This window comes from Salminus brasiliensis, chromosome 9, assembly GCF_030463535.1.
Source record: "Salminus brasiliensis chromosome 9, fSalBra1.hap2, whole genome shotgun sequence".
NCBI classification, from domain to species: Eukaryota; Metazoa; Chordata; class Actinopteri; order Characiformes; family Bryconidae; genus Salminus; species Salminus brasiliensis.
In genome coordinates, this window is record NC_132886.1 from 42,327,060 (window position 1) to 42,345,583 (window position 18,524).

The 18,524-nt window shown below is 38.0% G+C and overlaps 2 long non-coding RNA genes across 2 annotated transcripts in view; one reads left to right on the top strand and one right to left on the bottom strand.

Moving 5' to 3' along the window:
- Window positions 1-1,900: 1,900 nt before the first annotated feature.
- LOC140561817 (uncharacterized) lies at window positions 1,901-7,675 on the top strand. The gene is made up of 3 exons (XR_011980098.1): window positions 1,901-1,953; window positions 6,885-7,031; window positions 7,607-7,675. It is a non-coding gene; the product is annotated as an uncharacterized lncRNA (long non-coding RNA).
- The window catches only part of LOC140561815 (uncharacterized), a 43,773-nt gene continuing 28,601 nt past the window's right edge, over window positions 3,353-18,524 (bottom strand). Inside the window, exons 2-3 of the long non-coding RNA XR_011980097.1 lie at window positions 3,492-3,591; window positions 3,353-3,368 (exon numbers count right to left, since the gene is read on the bottom strand). This is a non-coding gene — a long non-coding RNA (uncharacterized lncRNA). The remainder of the gene's footprint in view (window positions 3,369-3,491; window positions 3,592-18,524) is intronic.

Below are 18,524 nucleotides of genomic sequence, written 5' to 3' on the forward strand. Positions count from 1 at the left end.
AAGAATCTTAAACACAGAATGCATCCTGATTTTGTTGGAGAAACTGTCTCTACTGTCCAGGGCATTGCTGTGAGGATCTGATTGCATTCAGTGACAAGAAAAAAGTGAGGTAAGGATGGTGTATGAGCACCACCCCACCTCATTCCAAAATCATTGGATGGAACACCATCAATCCAGTGACCCGGTTCCACTGCTCCACAGGTCAATGCTGGGGGGGTGGGGGTTATACTCCTCTAGCTCACTCCTGACATTAGGCTTGGTGCCTGTAATTTCATGCTTATCTGCTCCAGAGAGCCAGCTCTACTGGCTAAATATTTTTAATGGTTTAACTGGATGAAGCTGGTTGTTTGGAATCTGAACTGATCCAGTAGAGTGTTGGTGGGTTTAACTGGTTTTAAGCTGTGTATGAAAATGAATTCCCAGTAGAGCTACCGGTTTAGAATGCTAATGCTTACTATGGGATTCGAATGGAAGCAGCTGCATTTTACAACTTGCTTCTACCAGAATTTCCACACCAGTACAGTAGAAGTGTTCCAGTTTCCAGATCAATTCCACTGGTGTCAACTGAAAGCAACTGGTATTGTACAGGAGTTTGCACTGGGGTGATGCTGGATCAGGTTTAGATATATGGTCAGCAGCTCTGAGCTCCGGTCTCATCCAGTCATCAGCACCTTCTCTAATGCTAACTAGATAGCTAGCTTTGGAGATCAAGACTTGCAGTTAGCTTATGTGCAAAAGCAAATGCTGCTGTGGGCTTTGGCCACCAGGGGGCACCTGCTCACTATTACCGGCATGTGGTGTTGGAGAAGTCAGAAGCAGCAGATTAAATGTCTTTAGCTGGGAGAGACGCTGCTGAGCTTCCAAGGGTTCCTCAGGTGGAACACAGACGGTTATTCTCTATCTAAAACACCAATACCAGCACCACAGAATTTAAAAAGGATCTATCTTGAGCTACGAACACACAGGAGTCAGAGTCAGACATCCTGATGGACCTGAACCTTTCACTGAGAATCAGAAGTTGATCTGTCCTAGCTAGCTAGCCAGGAAGGTAATGCAAACACTGTTAGCATGTATGCTAGCAGCTGCAGTGCTGTTCTGCTCCTGTTCTCCACTAACTAACTAACATTTAAACCGTGAACAGTTTCTCCTCCAGAGGTTTAGAGGTGAAGCTGGGAGAGTCTCTGGACGTGCTGAAGATCCTGTCCTTGTTCTGATCTTTAAATTTTCCATCGTTTATAAAGTTGGAGTAGCCTACCTGACTGTGGAGGCCTTCTTCTTCCTGTCCTTTACAGACACTCCCTACAACAACTTACCTGGTTGGCTGATTGGCCAATTACTGATGTAGTACAGCTAGTAAGCATGGTGATGAGATGGTGTGAGTATTGAACGGTCTGGAGTATAGAGTGGAGAAACACAGGATTTGACCTCATTGATACTCCCACTAAAGGTTGAATGCAATCAACTTTTTCAAAATTCATTTTACAGCAGTAAATGAGGACAAACTCCTGGCTACCGCTCTCGATTTTGGACGTTGCATGAGCAGGTGTCCACATACTTTTGTCAACACAGTGCATATAAATGTGATTGTTGTAACGTGATTAAACTGTGTGACTCTGGATTTGTGCACAAGCTGATAATACATACAGGTTACATTCATTTCAATTTGCTACTGTTTGAGTATGCAAATATATTCATATATAGATTATAATATATGCAAATATTTGCACAAACATGTGTCTTAAATGGGTTAAATATGATCTATTATGGCAGCGTTTGGGATCTGACAGTCAGAATAGCACTGGAGCTGCTACTGTAGATCAGAAGACCACTCACTAAACAGTCTCCAATCACAGCCTGAGGGTGGCGCTGTTGTGCAGACGGCTGTTTGACTGAAGGATGAACGAAGGCTGGATGTTGAATGCTCCACATGCTTTATGGGTCCTTACAGATCAGGTAAGCTGGGATATAATCAAAGGTTACCATGAAGGTAAAGACTAGTACTGAAATACCTGCCATTGGAGATTTTTTTTTTTTTTTTTTTTTAGAAGAGCCTGTTTGACTAACGTGAGGAAAAACTCAGATTTTGAGAGATCCAGACTTCAGGCTTCCTCAGAAAATGACCATTTCACCTAGACGACCTGACCAATGCTGACCGTCAGTGTGAAAGTCAGTAAACACAGGAAGTAAAGTTCTCCAGTTAAACTGATCAGAGAATATTCTGAACAGCTGTCTGTAATCAGCTTAGAGTCAACGGCACTTACCCTGAACCTGAAAACCAGCACTGAACTACCTAGAGAGAAAAGAACAGCTGCAGATGTGGGTCAGCCTGTACTAGCACATGAGTGCAGTGTGGGAGGAGCTTATCACACCTCCTGCAGTTTTTTAATTACAGAGAGTAAGCACACCTGAATCTGCCCTCAAACAGAGGTCACTGCTTCTCCCGTCCATCTTAGCTTGATGCTCCAGATTTCACGTAGATGGTAACTCAGTTAATTAGCATATTTCCACGTTATCCAATCAGGAACTGACCAAAGGTCACCATCATTGTGAACCCCAGTTGTAAATGTCTTATCTCTAGTGTAAAATACAGAACTTTATAAGTCTGGGCGGGGCAATTTCTCCTCCTTCTCCACTCAGTGTGGGTGGGTTTGAGGTGAACTCAATACTGGCATGCTGCAAGCCCTGCCTACTGTGGGTGGGGCTAGAGGTGTAAAACCTCTGCAGCATGTCATGTTCTCCACCCATGGAAAGAGGTGGGGCATGTTGGCTAGCCCAGACTTACTCCTCTTAATTCTCTGCCCTGGGTGGGGCTAGAGGGTGTCACTGACTCGCTCTGGGTCAGGAAATGCCCCATGCCTGAGAGAGAATGAGATGTTACCCAGGGCTGGGGACACTGCACTCCCCCTGGTGAGGGAGAGCAAGACAGGAACTTATGAACAGAAGGAAATGATATCCCCCATTTTTTTTTAGAACCAGTTCAGGTGGAGGGTCTGGTTCCGATGCTGCTACTTATTCTGCAGTACTAGTCTTCTCAATCACGGTGGAAAGATCTCAGATTTTACTCTTTTTTTTTTAATCCTCACCGTCATCGTGAACACCGCTCACATCACACGCCTTTTAAACACTCATTTTCGTCAGCACCTCTCATTGGCTACTCACTCATTATATATGCAAATATATTTAGAAAGAGTGTGTCATGTGGAGAAACAGTGGATGAAGCTTTGGAATCTTTGCATTGTGGGAAGCAATCACAGAGGCAGGAGCTCAGACAAACAAGGGCTCAGGCTGATCTTCTAGACAGGAATCTTCAGCACAGATGAGGAACCAGGCAGTTTTCGGGACGGGGTACAGATCCAGAAACCAGGTTCCTGAAACAGAACAGCAACTTTAGGATCATCAGAACATCTGCAAAGAGTGAGGAACTCAAACACCACACCCTCTCTGGAATGCATTTCTCTAGAACCTATGTAGATCAGTTTGTACACCCCCACCTGTCTTACTGTCACTCAGCAGGTTACTGAGCTAAAGACGTTCTCAGAGCAATGTTCTCATTCCAGCATCATCAACTTAGAACACGGGCAGAACCTCAACCTGCAAAACAGAACATTAAACTCAGATTATATGGAGAACACTTCAGTGTGTAGCGTTAGCACTGCAAAGCAGAACGCTACTGATAGCGCTGTAGTTTAACACACCTATGAACTCATCTACTTAAATCATCTACATCTATTTAGCGTGAGCTAAATCTGAAGTTAGCCTGTTTTAGCCTGAGTCAAACCTGTTGGCTAAGGTTAGCCTGTTTTAGCCTGAGTTAAACCTGTTGGCTAAGGCTAGCCTGCCTTAGCTTATCTTAATAAACGTGTTAGCTGGACTTATCCTGACTGAATTAGAGTTAAACTTTTTAGCCAAGGTTAGCCCGTTTTAGCCTGAGTTAAGCCTGTTGTCTAGGGTTAGCCTGTTTTATCCTGAGTCAAACCTGTTGGCTAAGGTTAGCCTGTTTTAGCCCAGAGTTAAACCTGATGGCAAGGTTAGCTCTTTTAGCCTGAGGTAAACCTGATGGCTAAGCTTAGCCCATCTTACCCTGAGTGAAACACATTAGCTAAGGTTAGCCCATTTTAGCCTGAGCTAAACCCATTGGCTAGGATTAGACTGTTTAGCCTGAGCTAAATCCGTTGGCTAAACCTGTTAGCCTGAGTTAAACCTGTTGGCTAAGGTTAGCCTGTTTTAGCACTGGAGCTGCTAGCATACATGCTAACAGTGTTTGCATTAGCTTCACGGCTAGCTAGCTTGGACAGATCAACTCCTGATTCTCAGTGAAAGGTACAGGTCCATCAGGACGTCTGACTCTGACTCTTGTGGGTTCGTAGCTCAAGACAGATCCATTTTAAAGTCTGTGGTGCTGGTGTTCTAGATACAGAGAACCGTGTGTGTTCCACCTGAGGCACCCGTGGAAGCTCAACAGCGTCTCTCCCAACTGAAGACTTTTGTAATTTGTAATAAACCTCACCTGCTGCTTCTGACATCTCTAACACTACACGCCATTAATAGCGAGCAGCGCCCCCTGGTGGTCAAAGCCCACTGCAGAGTTAGCCTTTGCACATAAGCTAACTGCAAGTGTTGATCTCCAAAGCTATCTATCTAGTTAGCATTAGAGAAGGTGCTCAGAACTGCTGCTGATCATATTTATGAGTTTAGGGCTGAATCCAGAGCAGAAGAGCAGGACCGGAGGGCGAAGATCTGGAAGTGATTAATCCTTAATCCTTAAACTTTTAGAATTAGATTGAGTTCATTAGTGAGAGTTTAGTGACCCTAAACAAAACTTATCAGATCTAGACTGAGATCAGACTACTCTGCTGGTGTCTCGGTTTATGTGGATATGTAAAACAGAAAGACCAGGATGTTCAAACTGACCCTTCTCAGCCTTTCTGGACTTGGATTAGCATCTTCTCAACACCAGCACCAGTTTCCTCTAATGTACTTTATTACATGCTGATGTGAACATTAGCATTATCCTAAACCTGATCCAGCATCTGATCAAACTCCAGTACAATACCAGTTGCTTTCAGTTGACACCAGTGGAATTGATCTGGAAACTGGAACACTTCTACTGTACTGGTGTGGAAATTCCGGTAGAAACGAGTTGCAAAATGCAGCTGTTTCCAGTAGAATCCCATAGTAAGCATTAGCATTCTAAACCGGTAGCTCTACTGGGAATTCATTTTCATACACATCTTAAAACCAGTTAAACCCACTAATTAAACACCGCAGGAGTTTCAACTGCTGGACTGCAGGAGAGCTTCCGCATGCCTCACGTGGAACACGGTGCTGATGGTTCCAATCTGGAGAACTCTCCTCTCCTTTTTGTCTGGAACTTCAACACAGAAACTACAGCATAGAAAGAGAGGCTAGTCTCTTACTCCAGACCCCCAGGAGGCAGCAATAGATGATACAAATCGGGAGTTTGTTGTTCAGCTCACAGAGCTATGAAGCTAATGAGAACACTGCTAGCATGTATGCCATCAGCTGCAGTGTTGATTTTTTTCCACAGTAACATTTAAAACATTACCAGTTGCACCTCCAGAGGTTTAGAAATTAAGATAGATTTGAACAACTAAAGCTGAAGTTCTTGTATATTTATGTTTTCCTGTGGTTTGATTATGTAGGAACAGCCTACCTGAAAGTGCAGCCATTTTTCTTCCACTCTTTTAGACTCACTCTCCGTTCAACACCTCTCCTGATTGGATGATTTGCTAATTAGCCAATATGATTGGCTGTTTGACTAATTACTTGTGTAGCACAGTTGGTTTAGACGGAGTTTGGGTGGTGTTTCTGTTGAATGGGTTTGGAATCCAGAGAGGAAAAACAATGCAGGTAGAAGAACTTTAGGTTTCATAATTTGGTGAATAATTTGATGAATGAATCAAAGATGAGGACATGGAGGTGTCTGCTTACAGTCAGGAATGATTAAAACCTACGTTGAAGATAAATTTGCACTACATGTTGGAAAATGTCTGGATATGTCTGTCTTGCGTTTCCACTCTCAGACCACTTCATTACAAAACCATGTCTTGTGCGTTCTCTCTGTATTTCACTGTGTATTTTTCATATACTGGCATGGTGCAGCAGTTCCAGTTGTAATCAAAAGTTAGCTGGAGATTTGAGATTACGGATGCCTTTCGGGTGTAGAGCCGGCCCAACGCCACCAGGGGGCACCCAAAAGCATAACATTGAATGATAAAACGACATGGTACTACACAGGTAAAGTCATAAAAACAAAATATTAAAAAAATATTGTGATCAGTGAATATTAAATTATTAGCCATTGTTATAATTGTATCCTTGACTATCTTTAGCGACAATTTTCACTATTTTTTTTATCTGTAAATAAAAATGTCTTTTTTTTTGCCACAAACGAAATCCTGAAAAACTGTTAAAAAGCTTTGCAAACACTAAAAAAATGTTTTACGTTCCTCACTGCTGCACACGCCAAACACACTAGATGGCAGCAAAGACCGCAGCAAAGAGTATGCACTTCATGGAACCGCTGTAAAAAATAAAATGCTGAACGTTATCCTGCGTGACTGTATGACAGATGACAGTAACTCCTGTCACAATATTCTCCTACTTAAGCAGTAAGCTAAACACGACTCTTTAAGGCCAGCGGTATTGTTGTTTTCAGCCACAGAAAATATCACTACCGTCTTCTGATTGGGTGGGCAGTCTTACAGCCCGCGTCCAAGATGCCTCACGACCCGAAAGGTTTTACTTTTATTGGACAGTGCATTCTAGGAAAGCATTATTTTTACATTAAACATTATTTCTATTTTCAAATCAAGTTAATTACAAACAAAACATCTAGTAAAAAATGTATATAATATCAACAGGACGCAGAAAAGTCCCCGGATGACTGACTGCTTCCGGAGACATTTTGGAGTATGTGACCAAAACACAACTGAGGTGGTGGAACCGCTGGAGGCTGAGGGTCGTCAGTGAACGGTGGCAAGGGGGGGAAAAGTGGAGTTCTTTACGAGGTGAGAGGCTGCAAACATTTGAATTTAGTTTTTTGCTTGTAAATGAGCGATTTATGAAGGTCAGGTTTGGTGAATTTTGGGAGTTTTAGGACTGAATGTTCAGCATTAAGAGTTGGGTTAACTTTGATAGCTAACTAGCTAACGTTCCCCTCAGTAAGTAGCACACAGCTAACGCTGCTCAGTGTAGACCGGCGCTTCATCCATCAAAAGAAAAACAACGGTTTCCGCGTTTAGTCGTTAACTACCACCCTCTCTGTCTTTCGGCAGTCCTGACGAGCTGAGGAAGGTTTAATTGGAGACCGATCAGTCTGTATTAACCAATCTCAGCTTGTGAAAACGCTACAGATATATAGAGAGACTAGTCTGTCTTCACCAGAACCAGACCGGCTGCAATGGAGCACATTTAGAACCAAAGCCTGGTTTAAATTCAGGAGCTGTAGAAATATTAACCAGCATGCTTGGTGGAGAAGCTCTTCTGTAGCACTGAGTTTTAATACTGTATGTTAAAATCAAAGCTTAACTTGCATTTAAACTGTGTGTGTGTGTGTGTGTGTGTGTGTGTGTGTGTGTTTCAGATTCAGCTTTCCTGGCAATAGAAAGTGAGGAGAGATGATGGAGGGAGGCTGAGGAGGAGGAAAGAGGACTAGAAAGGATAATGCAGAAAATAAAGAGTTCAATGAAACCACTGCAAAGACTTGTCGTTATTGTGTTTTGTGAAACTGGAGTGTGTAACTGTGTGTAAATATACAAGTTAGACTGGTCATTTCAGTTTAAAGAAGCTGGTGAAAAAGACTTTTCAGACGTTTTAATTTTTGGGGCAAAAAGTGATCATTGTGGTCTGGTCCTGTTAACCTAAAATTTGGTCAGTAGGTCATTTCATACGTTCATCTGATAACACATAAGCAAACATAGCTTTAAGAATGTCAGTAAAAGGCAGATGTAGGAAGGAAAATGTAAACAGAGGAACATGTTAAATGATCTTTACCCTGAAAAATGGGAAGCACTTTCTGCTGAAAACACGGACGTGACGGGTTTTGCTGAGCTGAAAGGGTAAAGCAGGCGGTGTCCCATGGACTCACTGCATATTGTCCAGCATTGGCAAAATCAAGTATTATGCCATGTGTTCAGCTAAGCCCCCTGTGTTGGGGTCTGTACTTTTACTGTGATGCTGTGATCAATGCTCTGCTACCTTCACCAGGAGGAAGATTTGAATACTAATCAAACTGTTCCACCTTGACCTTTCCTTTTCTGTATTTGTACCTTCCTTAGACTTTTTCCATTGTTAGCCTGGACCTGTCTGTTATGATTGTCAGGTGCTCCTACTCTGTTTTCTTGTCTCTTTTTGTTTTGATTCTCCTTTCTTTGTTGTGTGTTTACCACCTGTCTGTCTTGTGTTCCTCACCAGGTTGGTTCTTTTTATTAAAACCATTATCCTGATTTTACATCCACCTCAACCTTCCTTCCATCCAAAAGTGACCGAGCGACAGACCATCGGCTCCGTGTAGACTCTCCACTGGTGTTGCACCAGGCTCTGTGCTTGGTCCTCTGTTCTAACTCTACACTTGCTGTCCTGATGTGAGGAATATAATTTCATGGGTTCTCTTACCACTTCTATGCTGATGACACTTAACTCATTGTTTCTTTTTTTTGTTTCTAGTCCAGTCTAGAACAAAGACCAGCTGATCTTATTAACAAAAAGTGGCAACCGGCGTGTTTAAATCTTTAAAACCTGCCCATTCTCTTTTTGTTCATCACCGCCTCTTATTTCACACAGAAACTCCCTGAGGCACCCATGCGCATACTCTCCCTGTTGTTTACTCTTTCTGTGTATTTACACAGGTTGTCTATCTTGATATCCTTCAATACTGCACTGTTAAAAAAAAATTGTTGATTCAACTAATAAAAAATAAGTAACCTGGTTGCGTTTAAATTAATTTAACTAAAACTAAACATTTAATTTCATGCAACATAGTATTTAGGATAAATCAATGAAAAAGTATGTTGATCTGATAATGTTGATCTAATATTTTTGAATGAGACAAAATGTTTTGTAAACGCAGCATTATCTTTTACTGATATGACTTATAATAATAATATTTAATTATAAAAGAATAATAAAAGAATAATATTTCATCTCAACTCAATCAAGCTTGGGAAAACATTGAGACGACTCACAAATTCAAGCAAACTCTGCTATATGTAGTATGTAATTACTGGTTTTAATGTGTGTTAACTTTGAATTTCAGTCAGGTTACCTACAAATAACTTAACATCTATAGAAATGGACTTGGTAGCCCTAAAATTATTTGTGTTGACTTATAACTAAAGTGCACATTCCATGTATATTTGTCTAGTATAACAACTTGTATTAAACATAATGTACCAAAACACATTAACTAATTTATTTGAATATTTTAGGTTTGGTAGAGAGAAAGGACTGTCGGCTGTATTGTGTGAGTAAATGTTTTGATTTTAAGGTTACCACTGACCTGTAGCAGTGGCTTCAAGTGTCTATTATTATAATTTATACATTATTTTTATTATTTTATACCAGTGCAGCAGCAGCAAACGAACATTGGATTAGCGTCGCAGTGACACAACAGCTCGGCAACAGCGGAGCAGTAGCGTGGGATCATTGTTAAAGGTATGATTATTGTTTATTTTAATTGATCTTGTTATAAACCAAATCCACGTCAACCACATCGAAAACAGTTTTTAAATTTTTCACCTGTTTCTGACTAAACTCCTACTGCGTTTTAATCAAGTACATGCCCTGTGCTTGCGAACTCATCTGAAGATTCTATATATCATATGGTTAACTGGGAAATAGGAAGAGAATATCACAAAACTTCTCTAACCTTCGTCTCTAACCCCCTGTTAATTATTTATGATTCACTACCTTGTTGCGTAGTTCCCGCCTCATTCTGCTTGATTTATATATATTTTCTCATTTTTATACCAAAGTTACACTTCAGATCTTGTCAGGTCGTGTTTCATGTACAATCTCCAGTATCACCTCTTGTAAATACGACCTCACTGAAGGATGAAATTTAAACTTTCTAAAAACATAATATTCATTATTAAGCAGCCTAGCAAAGGACGATAACTAAACTGAGCAAAAAATCTTGTAAAAGGATGCTAATTTAGTCCCAATTATTATTAAAATTAATATTAGAATGTGTTTTCCACCACATCTTAAACTGTAACTATTCCAGTAGCTTGTTTTTTTGTGGAGTTTTGTTAATTACTCCCTGTCCTCCTCCAGCTCCCTTTTACCTATTTACACTTCACTACCTTCCCGCCTCATTCTGCTTGATTTTATTGTTATATTTTATCATTTTTATACCACAGTTACACTTCACATCTGGTCAAGTTATGTTCCAGATACAATCCCAAGTATCCCCACCTGTAAACTCGACCTCCCTGACAGATCAAATATAAATTAAACTTCCTAAATACCAAAATATCCATTATTAAGAAGCCTATCAAAGTACGATGACCAAACGGAGCGAAAAAAGCGTATAAAAGACGCAATTTTTTGTCCCAATTATTATTATAATTTTTTTTTGTTAATATTCGAATGTGTTTTCCACCACATCTGAAACTGTAACTATTCCAGTAGATTGGTTTTAAATTGTGTTTTGTTTATTACTCCTTGTCTTTCTCTTCCAGGTCCCTTTCAACTATTTACACTTCAATACCTTCTTGCTGAAATCCCGCCTCATTCTGCTTGATGTATGTATATTTTTTCATTTTTATACCACAGTTACACTACGCATCTGATCAAGTCTTGTTACATCTACAATCTCAAGTATTCCTACTTGTAAATACGACCTCCCTGACAGATCGAATGTAATTTAAACTTACTAAATACCGAAATATCCTTTATTAAGAAGCCTATCAAAGTATGATGACCAAACGGAGCGAAAAAAGCGTATAAAAGACGCCCTTTTTTCCCAATTATTATTCTAATTATTTTATATTATTATTCGAATGTGTTTTCCACCACATCTGAAATTGTAACTATGCCAGTAGCTTGGTTTTAGGTTGTGTTTTGTTAAGTAGTCCTTGTCGCTCTCTTCCAGGTCCCTTTTAACTATTTACACTTCACTACCTTCTCGCTGAGTTCCCGCCTCATTCTGCTTGATTTCTTACATTTTATCATTTTTATACCACAGTTACACTTCACATCTGTTCAAGTCTTGTTCCATCTACATTCCCGAGTGTCCCCACTTGTAAATATGACCTTCCTGACAGATCGAATGTAAATGAAACTTCCTAAATACCGAAATATCTATTATTAAGAAGCCTATCAAAGTACGATGACCAAACGGAGCGAAAAAAGCGTATAAAAGACGCCATTTTTGTCCTAATTATTATTGTAATTATTTTTATATTAATATTCGAATGTGTTTTCCATCACATCTGAAACTGTAACTATTCCAGTAGCTTGGTTTTAAATTGTGTTTTGTTTATTACTCCTTGTCTTTCTCTTCCAGGTCCCTTTCAACTATTTACACTTCAATACCTTCTTGCTGAAATCCCGCCTAATTCTGCTTGATGTATGTATATTTTTTTCATTTTTATACCACAGTTACACTTCACATCTGGTCAAGTCGTGTTCCATCTACATTCCCAAGAATCTCCACTTGTACATATGACCCTCCTGACAGATCCAATGTAAATTAAACTTCCTAAATACCGAAATATCCATTATTAAGAAGCCTATAAACGTACGATGACCAAACGGAGCGAAAAAAGCGTATAAAAGACGCCAAATTTTTCTTAATTATTATTATAATTATTTTTTATTAATATTCGAATGTGTTTTCCATCACATCTGAAACTGTAACTATTCCAGTAGCTTGGTTTTAAATTGTATTTTGTTTATTACTCCTTGTCTTTCTCTTCTAGGTCCCTTTCCACTATTTACTCTTAAATACCTTCTTGCTGAAATCCCGCCTCATTCTGCTTGATGTATGTATATTTTTTTTCATTTTTATACCACAATTACACTTCACATCTGGTCAAGTCGTGTTGCATCTACAATCTCATGTATTTCTACTTGTAAATACGACCTCCCTGACAGATCGAATGTAATTTAAACTTACTAAATAACGACAAATCCATTATTAAGAAGCCTATCAAAGTACGATGACCAAACGGAGCGAAAAAAGCGTATAAAAGACGCACTTTTTTCCTCAATTATTATTCTAATTATTTTTAGATTATTATTCGAATGTGTTTTCCACCACATCTGAAATTGTAACTATGCCAGTAGCTTGGTTTTAGGTTGTGTTTTGTTAAGGAGTCCTTGTCGCTCTCTTCCAGGTCCCTTTTAACTATTTACACTTCATTACCTTCTCGCTGAGTTCCCGGCTCATTCTGCTTGATTTATTATATTTTATCATTTTTATACGACAATTACACTTCACATCTGGTCAAGTCGTGTTCCATCTACATTCCCAAGTATCCCCACTTGTACATATAACCCTCCTGACAGATCGAATGTAAATTAAACTTCGAAAATACCGATATGTCCATTATTAAGAAGCCTATCAACGTACGATGACCAAACGGAGCGAAAAATGCGTATAAAAGACGCCATTTTTGTCCTCATTATTATTATAATTATTTTTTATTAATATTCGAATGTGTTTACCCTCACATCTGAAACTGTAACTATTACAGTAGCTTGGTTTTAAATTGTGTTTTGTTTATTACTCCTTGTCTTTCTCTTCCAGGTCCCTTTCAACTATTTACACTTCAATACCTTCTTGCTGAAATCCCACCTAATTCTGCTTGATGTATGTATATTTTTTTCATTTTTATACCACAGTTACACTTCACATCTGGTCAAGTCGTGTTACATCTACAATCCCAAGTATTCCTACTTGTAAATACGACCTCCCTGACAGATCGAATGTAATTTAAACTTACTAAATAACGACAAATCCATTCTTAAGAAGCCTATCAACGTACGATGACCAAACGGATCAAAAAAAGCGTATAAAAGACGCCATTTTTGTCCCAATTATTAATCTAATTATTTTATATTATTATTAGAATGTGTTTTCCACCACGTCTGAAACTGTAACTATTCCATTAGCTTGGTTTTACGTTGTGTTTTGTTAAGTACTCCTTGTCGCTCTCTTCCGGGTCCCTTTTAACTATTTACACTTCACTACCTTCTCGCTGAGTCCCAGTCTCATTCTGCTTGATTTATTTGTATTTCATCATTTTTATACCACAGTTACACTTCACATCTGGTCAAGTCATGTTCCATCTACATTCCCAAGTATCCCCACTTGTACATATAACCCTCCTGACAGATCGAATGTAAATTAAACTTCGTAAATACCGAAATATCCATTACTAAGAAGCCTATCAAAGTACGATGACCAAACGGAGCGAAAAAAGCGTATAAAAGACGCAATTTTTGTCCCAGTTATTATTATAATTATTTTTTATTAATATTCGAATGTGTTTTCCATCACATCTGAAACTGTAACTATTCCAGTAGCTTGGTTTTAAATTGTGTTTTGTATATTACTCCTTGTCGCTCTCTTCTGGGTCCCTTTTAACTATTTACACTTCACTACCTTCTCGCTGAGTTCCCGCCTCATTCTGCTTGATTTCTTACATTTTATCATTTTTATACCACAGTTACACTTCACATCTGGTTAAGTAGTATTCCATCTACATTGCCAAGTATCCCCACTTGTATATATGACCCTCCTGACAGATCGAATGTAAATTAAACTTCGTAAATACCGATATATCCATTATTAAGAAGCCTATCAACGTACGATGACCAAACGGAGCGAAAAAAGCGTATAAAAGACGCCATTTTTGTCCTAATTATTATTGTAATTATTTTTATATTAATATTCGAATGTGTTTTCCATCACATCTGAAACTGTAACCATTCCAGTAGCTTGGTTTTAAATTGTGTTTTGTTTATTACTCCTTCTCTTTCTCTTCTAGGTCCCTTTCAACTATTTACACTTCAATACCTTCTTGCTGAAATCCCGCCTAATTCTGCTTGATGTATGTATATTTATTTTCATTTTTATACCACAATTACTCTTCACATCTGGTCAAGTCGTGTTGCATCTACAATCTCATGTATTTCTACTTGTAAATACGACCTCCCTGATAGATCGAATGTAATTTAAACTTACTAAATAACGACAAATCCATTATTAAGAAGCCTATCAAAGTATGATGACCAAACGGAGCGAAAAAAGCGTATAAAAGACGCACTTCTTTCCCCAATAATTATTCTAATTATTTTTATATTATTATTCGAATGTGTTTTCCACCACATCTGAAATTGTAACTATGCCAGTAGCTTGGTTTTAGGTTGTGATTTGTTAAGTAGTCCTTGTCGCTCTCTTCCACGTCCCTTTTAACTATTTACACTTCATTACCTTCTCGCTGAGTTCCCGGCTCATTCTGCTTGATTTATTATATTTTATCATTTTTATACGACAATTACACTTCACATCTGGTCAAGTCGTGTTCCATCTACATTCCCAAGTATCCCCACTTGTACATATAACCCTCCTGACAGATCGAATGTAAATTAAACTTCGAAAATACCGATATATCCATTATTAAGAAGCCTATCAACGTACGATGACAAAACGGAGTGAAAAAAGCGTATAAAAGACGCCATTTTTGTCCTAATTATTATTATAATTATTTTTTATTAATATTCGAATGTGTTTTACACCACATCTGAAACTGTAACTATGCCAGTAGCTTGGTTTTAGGTTGTGTTTTGTTAAGTAGTCCTTGTCGCTCTCTTCCAGGTTCCTTTTAACCATTTACACTTCACTACCTTCTCGCTGAGTTCCCACCTCATTCTGCTTGATTTCTTACATTTTATCATTTTATACCACAGTTACACTTCACATCTGGTCAAGTCGTGTTCCATCTACATTCCCGAGTGTCCCCACTTGTAAATATGACCTTCCTGACAGATCGAATGTAAATTAAACTTCGAAAATACCGATATATCCATTATTAAGAAGCCTATCAACGTACGATGACAAAACGGAGTGAAAAAAGCGTATAAAAGACGCCATTTTTGTCCTAATTATTATTATAATTATTTTTTATAAATATTCGAATGTGTTTTCCATCACATCTGAAACTGTAACTATTCCAGTAGCTTGGTTTTAAATTGTGTTTTGTTTATTACTCCTTGTCTTTCTCTTCCAGGTCCCTTTCAACTATTTACACTTAAATATCTTCTTGCTGAAATCCCGCCTCATTCTGCTTGATGTATGTATATTCTTTTCATTTTTATACCACAGTTACACTTCATATCTGGTCAAGTCGTGTTACATCTACAATCTCAAGTTTTCCTACTTGTAAATACGACCTCCCTGACAGATCGAATGTAATTTAAACTTACTAAATAACGACAAATCCATTCTTAAGAAGCCTATCAACGTACGATGACCAAACGGATCGAAAAAAGCGTATAAAAGACGCCATTTTTGTTCTAATTATTATTATAATTATTTTTTATTAATATTCGAATGTGTTTACCCTCACATCAGAAACTGTAACTATTCCAGTAGCTTGGTTTTAAGTTGTGTTTTGTTTATTACTCCTTCTCTTTCTCTTCCAGGTCTCTTTCAAATATTTACACTTCAATACCTTCTCGCTGAGTTCCAGTCTCATTCTGCTTGATTTATTTATATTTCATCATTTTTATACCACAGTTACACTTCACATCTGGTCAACTCGTGTTCCATCTACATTCCCAAGTATCCCCACTTGTACATATAACCCTCCTGACAGATCGAATGTAAATTAAACTTCGTAAATACCGAAATATCCATTACTAAGAAGCCTATCAAAGTACGATGACCAAACGGAGCGAAAAAAGCGTATAAAAGACGCCATTTTTGTCCCAGTTATTATTATAATTATTTTTTATTAATATTCGAATGTGTTTTCCATCACATCTGAAACTGTAACCATTCCAGTAGCTTGGTTTTAAATTGTGTTTTGTTTATTACTCCTTCTCTTTCTCTTCTAGGTCCCTTTCAACTATTTACACTTCAATACCTTCTTGCTGAAATCCCGCCTCATTCTGCTTGATGTATGTATATTTTTTTTCATTTTTATAAAACAGTTACACTTCACATCTGGTCAAGTCGTGTTACATCTACAATCCCAAGTATTCCTACTTGTAAATACGACCTCCCTGACAGATCGAATGTAATTTAAACTTACTAAATACCGAAATATCCATTATTAAGAAGCCTATCAAAGTATGATGACCAAACGGAGCGAAAAAAGCGTATAAAAGACGCACTTCTTTCCCCAATTTTTATTCTAATTATTTTATATTATTATTCGAATGTGTTTTCCACCACATCTGAAACTGTAACTATTCCAGTAGTTTGGTTTTAGGTTGTGTTTTGTTAAGTACTCCTTGTCTCTCTTTTCCAGGTCCCTTTTAACTATTTACACTTCACTACCTTCTCGCTGAGTTCCCGCCTCATTCTGCTTGATTTATTATATTTTATCATTTTTATACCACAGTTACACTTCAAATCTGGTCAAGTCGTGTTCCATCTACATTCCCGAGTGTCCCAACTTGTAAATATGACCTTCCTGACAGATCGAATGTAAATTAAACGTCGTAAATACCGAAATATCCATTACTAAGAAGCCTATCAAAGTACGATGACCAAACGGAGCGAAAAAAGCGTATAAAAGACGCCATTTTTGTCCCAGTTATTATTATAATTATTTTTTTATTAATTTTCGAATGTGTTTTCCATCACATCTGAAACTGTAACTATTCCAGTAGCTTGGTTTTAAATTGTGTTTTGTTAAGTACTCCTTGTCGCTCTCTTCCGGGTCCCTTTTAACTATTTACACTTCCCTACCTTCTCGCTGAGTTCCCGGCTCATTCTGCTTGATTAAGTATATTTTATTATTTTAATACGACAGTTACACTTCACATCTGGTCAAGTCGTGTTCCATCTACATTCCCAAGTATCCCCACTTGTAAATATGACCTTCCTGACAGATCGAATGTAATTTAATCTGCCTAAATACCGAAATATCCATTATTAAGAAGCCTATCAACGTACCATGACCAAACGGAGCGAAAAAGGCGTATAAAAGACGCCATTTTTGTCCTAATTATTATTATAATTATTTTTTATTAATATTCGAATGTGTTTTCCATCACATCTGAAACTGTAACTATTCCAGTAGCTTGGTTTTAAATTGTGTTTTGTTTATTACTCCTTCTCTTTCTCTTCCAGGTCCCTTTCAACTATTTACACTTAAATACCTTCTTGCTGAAATCCCGCCTCATTCTGCTTGATGTATGTATATTCTTTTCATTTTTATACCACAGTTACACTTCATATCTGGTCAAGTCGTGTTACATCTACAATCTCAAGTTTTCCTACTTGTAAATACGACCTCCCTGACAGATCGAATGTAATTTAAACTTACTAAACAACGACAAATCCATTATTAAGAAGCCTATCAAAGTACGATGACCAAACGGAGCGAAAAAAGCGTCTAAAAGACGACATTTTTGTCCCAATTATTATTCTAATTATTTTTATATTAATATTCGAATGTGTTTTACACCACATCTGAAACTGTAACTATGCCAGTAGCTTGGTTTTAGGTTGTGTTTTGTTAAGTAGTCCTTGTCGCTCTCTTCCAGGTTCCTTTTAACTATTTACACTTCACTACCTTCTCGCTGAGTTCCCGCCTCATTCTGCTTGATTTCTTACATTTTATCATTTTATACCACAGTTACACTTCACATCTGGTCAAGTCGTGTTCCATCTACATTCCCGAGTGTCCCCACTTGTAAATATGACCTTCCTGACAGATCGAATGTAAATTAATCTTCCTAAATACCGAAATATCCATTATTAAGAAGCCTATCAAAGTACGATGACCAAATGGAGCGAAAAAAGCTTATAAAAGACGCCATTTTTGTCCTAATTATTATTATAATTATTTTTTATAAATATTCGAATGTGTTTTCCATCACATCTGAAACTGTAACTATTCCAGTAGCTTGGTTTTAAGTTGTGTTTTGTTTATTACTCCTTCTCTTTCTCTTCCAGGTCCCTTTCAACTATTTAAACTTCAATACCTTCTTGCTCAAATTCCGCCTCATTCTGCTTGATGTATGTATTTTTTTTTCTTTTTTATACCACAGTTACACTTCACATCTGGTCAAGTCGTGTTACATCTACAATCCCAAGTATTCCTACTTGTAAATACGACCTCCCTGACAGATCGAATGCAATTTAAACTTACTAAATAACGACAAATCCATTCTTAAGAAGCCTATCAACGTACGATGACCAAACGGATCGAAAAAAGCGTAAAAAAGACGCCATTTTTGTCCCAATTATTAATCTAATTATTTTATATTATTATTAGAATGTGTTTTCCACCACGTCTGAAACTGTAACTATTCCAGTA